The following is a 6,822-nucleotide window of genomic DNA, read 5'->3' on the forward strand; positions in this document are numbered from 1 at the left end:
GGTGTTATTTTCTTATTTTTTATTTTGGTTTGGTTTTAATTTCCCTTCTTAGCCATTCTTCATCTCATCATTTACATGGCCATTTCTGTAGCATCACTGGTTTTCAGTCATAGAGGACTTTTATTTCTCAATTTCACTTGACCAAAATGATTCCATACATGATACTCTGCAGGGCACATTACCAAGTTAGACTTCTATCCAGCCAGGTAGCTTTCTATCAAGGAGGCATAATATGACATGGGAGTCTAATGAGGTTAGTCTGTGCTTCGATAATTTCTGTTGGACACTAACTTCATTGAATTTATCTGACTTTTCTGACCAGTTATTCTTTCTAGCATCTATATAATTCCAAATAAATAGGTTATTAAAGTACAAGTAAAGAAGTACTGACAGGAGAACTTAGTGGCTGTGGTACCATTCAACTTTCAAGTGCATCTGAGACTCAGACATCATATTTCTATCTGTCCATATAATACACTTGGTTAAGAGCTAACACAGCATTTATGAATTTATGTTGTGTAAACACACAAACACAATGCACAGGCAAACCAGACTTCTACAGGGTTTGAATACACTATAGCGAGAAATACCTAAAACCGTACATAAAAAAATTCCAAAAAAACAGGCACTAGTAAATGAAATATGCCAAATATTAAAAAAAAAAACATACTGCCAGTAGATGTGTCTTTAGGTATCTTAAGCAGCTGCAACTTGAAGGAGAAGGACACAAGGGACTGTGTTATATTTGTCATGTCACTGAATGGTAAGGCAACTGGATGGTGCCAAGTCTTACCACTGACTATAACGCAAAGCACAGATTTAGCTTTCAAAACTACATGTGATATCTGAGCACAATAGATTTTGAGTGTGTGCAGTCTGGAGCTCATTTGCAACTTGCATGACCCTACACTTACTCTGTCCTATGTTCTTACCAATTTCTGTCATTTGGCCACAGAACTATCCTTTAAAATCTGCCTTACAACCTAAACTACATTTGAAAAAGGACCTGGAGACAGCAGAGGGGAACTAGAGATTAAAGACTTTGCCTCTGTTAGTAGCAAACCCAAAGACTTTAAGTGTGAGAAACATTCAGAGAAGGGTCAAGTTCCAGATAATATCTGTACAGAAAACCAGATCCACTGATGGGCTATTTCCACACTTGGAAAATATACAAATATCTTTTGGAGTTTAGTGTACAAAATCATAACTAATAGGTATGTTTCAGCTACATTTTCTTCAATAAATAAATAATAAAATGTAATACACAGCTAAAACAGAGGTAATAATTTTAAGTTCTCAAAGTAAAACTCCAGCAATTGGCGGTAATTTTCTTTATAGTTAAAATGAAGAACATGGAAGGAATAATCAATACTTCTGAAAGCAGAATCGACTTTTGAGTGCATTTTTTAATTAACTTCTTAAATCACAGTTTGCTCTTAATAACATTTTAACATCATGAAATATTTTGTTTGCAGTGTTCACAAATGTAGACTATTTTTTTAATTAGCTAAAACCTTTCATTCTCCTACTTGATGACAAATCTTCATACAGAAAACACAAATACAGTGGACTGCAAAATTCTCAGCCACAGCTTTGTAACTAATTTTTTTCCTTTCAAAGTTTTTAAGGATCATTTAAATGAAATCTAAAGGTCTAGAAGAGAATTTACTTTTTTTTCTAACAAGAGAGATATTAAAGTATGTTTTTACAGTACAGATAATTTTCAGTGAGAAGATGATGTCAAAGTTGATAAACAAGCAACAAATAAAACATGGCATATAATGATGATGCATAAATATGATAATAGCATAAAAGTAAAACTTTTTGCAAGGCTAGAGTGCTTGAGAAAATTAATCAAAGCCAGATGGCTCTGATAGTTATTTGACGTCTCTCAATGCCAAACACTACTAGTGGTGTTACTGGAAAAGTTAACTGACAACAGGTATGTTACGAAGAGAGGCACAAAAGTGATGGGCACTTATTTCTACCTGTGCTATAACAATTTGGCATTTTAGTCCCCTTAGTTACCTGTGTTAATGGTATAAGAAAAAGCTTGTACTTAAGTGTCCATAGACATGAAGATTGGCTTTAAACAGCTGTGAACTTACATAAAAGGTGAAATCCTGTTAGGGTTGCAGGTCCATGGCTATGCTGCTGGCTATAACTGTGTCCCGAGATAAAGTTAACTGAGCTGGACATGGCACAGCAGGGGAAATGGCTGGATGTGACAGATAACAGTATGAGAACCTGAAATAAATTACAGAGTACCATGAGTCATGGCATGGGGTGCAGAGGTGGTTAAGGCAGAATTATCCAAAAAATGACCAAAATTCACAGCTAATTGGAGGGATAACTTGGCATCTTCATGATGGCAGTTTCTCACAGGCAAGAAGTGACAAGGCAACCACGTCAGCAATGACCTACAAGGCTGAGGTTACAAAAGGAATGGTCACAGAAATACCCAATTTGGATAAAGATGCAGCAAAACAGGGATCAATAGGGAAGAAGTAATTGAGGTCTTTGTAGATAGGTAGGTGGACATTGGGGCATAGAAAGGGAGGTGGCAAAAAGAGAGTTAAGATAAAGGAAAAGCAGTAATAAGGTATGTTAATGTTGAAATTGGTGCAGCCTGGGTGTACCTTCTGGGCAGTCCTGCACTTAATCACTGTAGCCTGAATCAGGACTGTAGACAAAGCCTGCTGCTCTGAGCATAAAACAGAAGGTCAGCCCTGAAGGAAAGACATCTTGAAGGAGCACACCTGGAAAACCAAATCTACAGTGTCTCCACAGGAGGTCTCGTTCCTGACAGCACCCACATCTGCCCATCACCTCTAACAAGAATAAAATTTTGATACAAACATTCCCATGCAATTCAGATTTCAGGTTTTTCAGCTGCAGATGTAATTTGAAATAATAAAAAGAGATTCACTGGAAATATGATGTCAACATTTATTAATTTGGAGATGTCAAAGGAATACTTTTCTTAAATTATTTTTTTAAATTGCTAGTGTTCATGGCTTAGGATTTGTCCAACCACAATTAACAATTTGTACTTTTAATAGTACCAGAATGCTTCTTTTTTGGACTTATAAAAAGATAGAGATGTGAAGCAAGCAAAAGGCAGACAACAAAGACTGCACACACAGGATAGATTAAACTACTAGGAAAATTTTGCCTGAGATCTGAGACACTTTGTTTCCTGTACCTGAGGAAGAACTTGGATTAGTATCTTGAATTTATTGTAATTAAATGGCATTTTCTCACCTTAATATTTGGCAATATATGCATACACATATACAATATTGCTGGGCTGCAACTCTCTTAAATGGTATCACCAACTAAGCTATAAAACATAAATACATAAAACATATACTAGCAAGAAGAGAGAAAATTCTTTTCAGAAGTATTTGTTAAATTCTTTATTCAGTTTGCTTTTTTTTTTAATGGAGCCTTTATGACCAAATGGAGAAGTTTCAATATCCACTGCCTACTTTGAAAAAAATTCGGAATAAACTGCAAGAAAAAAAGTAATTTATTGAGCTAGAATCAAGTGCTACATGTTATAGAATCCCTTGCTTCAAGAAGACTAAATATGTATAACCTTCCTTTTTATCAAGTAAATTTCAACAGAGCCTAATTGTGCAGTCTGTCTACCCATCCATCTCTAAACCACATTCTCTCTGTGCAAAATGCTTTTTCCATAATTTTTTAGTAAACTAAAATATTTTCACCTCATTTACCTTAGATTTATACCTCTTGCTCCACAGAAGCAACACATGACGAACTCTGAGCAAGAAAAACATAAACTTTCAGAAGGAAGCAGCAGAAGTCTACCTCAGCAATAATAATTTCTTTTCTTGATTAGAAACAATTAAATATGGATTTAAAGAAATGAAATTTCCCATCTCACCTTCTACAGATTTATCCTCCATTTGAACACTATGACTTCCAATAAGGATTTCATTCTATAGCACTTTAGTGTATTCAATAAAAAAGTAAATTTATCAAAACATGAAATATTTAAAATTTCATACAGTACAGGATAAAGAAAAAAAAAGGTTACCATGTGACCAAATTATAGGATACTAGTTATTTTAAGAGATAACCTGGTATGGTTTCAATTTTAAACGGGTAGGCAAAACACTCAGCTGTCCATTACCAGTTTCTTTTTCCAAGTGGACATGAGTCACATTCATTAAAATTGTCATATTTCAGCAACTCTGACATTCAGAGACAGTTTTCAAAAGTATCTTTGAAATAGTCGCTTCTGTTGTCAAGATGCCATGGAAGTTACAGCCTCCATGGCACTCTACAGTCAACTGTTGGAGAAATGGATGCATGCTGGAATGGTGGCAGTGACTTCACAACTCATAAGCAGGCAATGCTTCTTAATTAATTAAATAACATTAATTAATAAGATAAGACAAATGAATTCATCTCCTTGCTGAAGTGCCTTGTTCAACACTCTACCTTACATTTCTTGAAGGAAGAAAAAAATATGTGACAAAACCCAGAAATCAATCAAAAAAGACATGGACTTAAATGTAAATAATGTTTTTTCATTTCTTTCAGCATATTCCATCAAATTTTGAATTTTTTGCGTTTGTATTCTTACCAAAAGAAATATCCTAGATAGTTTTATGATCCAGTTTAAAAAAAAGTTGCACCATAAACTCTTCTATAATTTGGTCAAAAGCTTATGGTTGGGCTTTCAGCTCTGAAACTCGTCCATGAAGATGCCTAACTCATATCCACTAGATCTATCTCAAATCCTGTAGAAGACACTTTCAGTTAAATCCTTTTCATAGCTGTTACTTTATATCTCTATTGTCTTTAGGTTTCCTTGTCATCAGGGTTCTTCATATTTTCAACTATATGATACCTTTATATATACTGTAGATGTAGCTAAGGTGCTAAATCTGCACAACTAATGCAGCTGCAGTACTAAGGCTTATAAAATTTCTTTTCTGTGCCTTCAGTGCTTTGCTTATCAACTGTATTGAGATGGAAGACATGAGGCAAATACAACATATTATTACTTTCCATACAATTTAGGTTAATAAAAATGAATGCTATATTGGGATATTTTCCAAGAATTGTTTACTGCCAAATGTTAATGAATACTAATTTGAATTTAATCAGGACAGTATTTCCCATAAATTTCCAATTAAAAGGAATATATTTTTCTATTGCCAAGAGATAAGTGGTGTTCAACAAAGTTTAAAATATATCTAAAATTCAAATATGATTTTGATACACACTTTACTAAATACATATCAAGAGGTATAAAAGCCAGTTTATTGGAGAATGGCATACAATCTACTTAACAAAGAGATTTAGTTTATGATTAAATGTTGGGTGTGTTGTGAATCAGATATCAGTGGGCAGCTATCTTTAAAGGTACAAAGATAAATATTCACTAATAAGAAAACCTATATTTAACATTGAGAAATTCATTTCAATTTTTTGTTTTGGAAGATGAGTTATTCCTTAAAAAAAATTATGAATTCCACCAATGTTAATAATCTGAAGACAAATTTCAGATAACTATTGAACCTGAAATCCACATAGAATCATAGAATGGTTTTGGTTGGAATGGATGATGAACTTGTTCTAATCCCCCTGCCAATGGGCAGGGAACATTTCATTACACCAGGTTGCTCACACTTCCAAGAATAGAGCATTCACGACAACTCCAGCCAATCTGTTCTAGCGTTTCGCCACCCTCTCAGCAAAGAATTTTTTTCAAATATCTAATTAAGCCTTCCCTATTTCAGTTTGAACCCATTCCCTCCTTGTCTTCTCACTACATGCTCTTGTAAAAAGCCTCTCTCCATCTTTCTTGCAGGCTCAGTTCTAGTACTGGAAGACCACAATCAGGTCACCCTGAATTCTTGTCTTTTCCAGGCTGAACAAACTAAGTTCTCTCAGCCCTTCCTTGTAGGAGAGATGCTCCATCCCTCTAATCATCTTGGTGGCTTTCCTCTGGATTTGTTCCAATGGGTCGTCTTTCCTGTACTGGGGACCACAGAGCGGGATGCAGCACTCCAGGTGGGGTGTCACCAGAGAGGAGTAGAAGGCAGAATCACCTCTCTTGACTTGCCTTTGGTGCAGCGCAGGGTATCTGTGATTTCCTTGTCTGTAAGCGTACATTGTTGGCTCATTTCTCATCGCTCATCCAGCACCATTCCCAAGTCCTTCTCAGCAGGGCTGCTCTCCATCAGTTCACTCCCCAGCCTGTGTTGATACTGGGGATTGTCCCGACCCAGCTGCAGCACCTTGCACTTGATGTTATTGAACCTTACGAGATTCCCATGGACCCACTTCTCAAGCTTGTCCTGGTTCCTCTGGGTGGCATCCCCTCCTTCAGGTGTGTCAACAGCACCACTCAGCTTGGTGTCATCTGCAAATTTGGTGAGGGTGAGTCATCGATGAAGGTATTAAATAACACTGGTCCCAGTATGCACTCCTGAGGGACCCCACTTGTCACTTATGTCCATTGGGACTCTGAGCCATTGACCACTTCTTTCTGAATGCAACTTTCCAACCAATTCCTTATCCACCTAGTAGTCCACCCATTTCTCTCCAATTTAAAGAACAAGGGAAAAACCTTTACTCCTGGTTATCTGCAATGCTTAACTGCTAAATTACTTCTGGCTCCATTTTGCACATCTGTCATTAGTCATCTTCAAGACTAATCCATCATTAAAATGGCTAGCTTGCAGCAGCCTTTCTCCGTTTGGTCACTGGGCTAGTATTAATTTTCCTGTCTTCAGTAAGTTAACAGTAGCCAAGATAGCCATAGCAATGGAGGGTGTAAAT

General features: G+C 36.2%; 1 long non-coding RNA gene across 2 annotated transcripts in view; it reads right to left on the minus strand.

Moving 5' to 3' along the window:
* Positions 1–6,803, minus strand: part of LOC108446089 — a 13,155-nt gene extending 6,352 nt beyond the window's left edge. For both annotated transcript variants that reach the window (XR_001861192.1, XR_001861191.1), the window contains exon 1: positions 2,109–6,803. This is a non-coding gene — a long non-coding RNA (uncharacterized LOC108446089). The remainder of the gene's footprint in view (positions 1–2,108) is intronic.
* Between the last annotated feature and the right edge of the window lie 19 nt (positions 6,804–6,822).

Source organism: Corvus brachyrhynchos, unplaced genomic scaffold (genome assembly GCF_000691975.1).
Source record: "Corvus brachyrhynchos isolate BGI_N302 unplaced genomic scaffold, ASM69197v1 scaffold71, whole genome shotgun sequence".
Taxonomy (NCBI): domain Eukaryota; kingdom Metazoa; phylum Chordata; class Aves; order Passeriformes; family Corvidae; genus Corvus; species Corvus brachyrhynchos.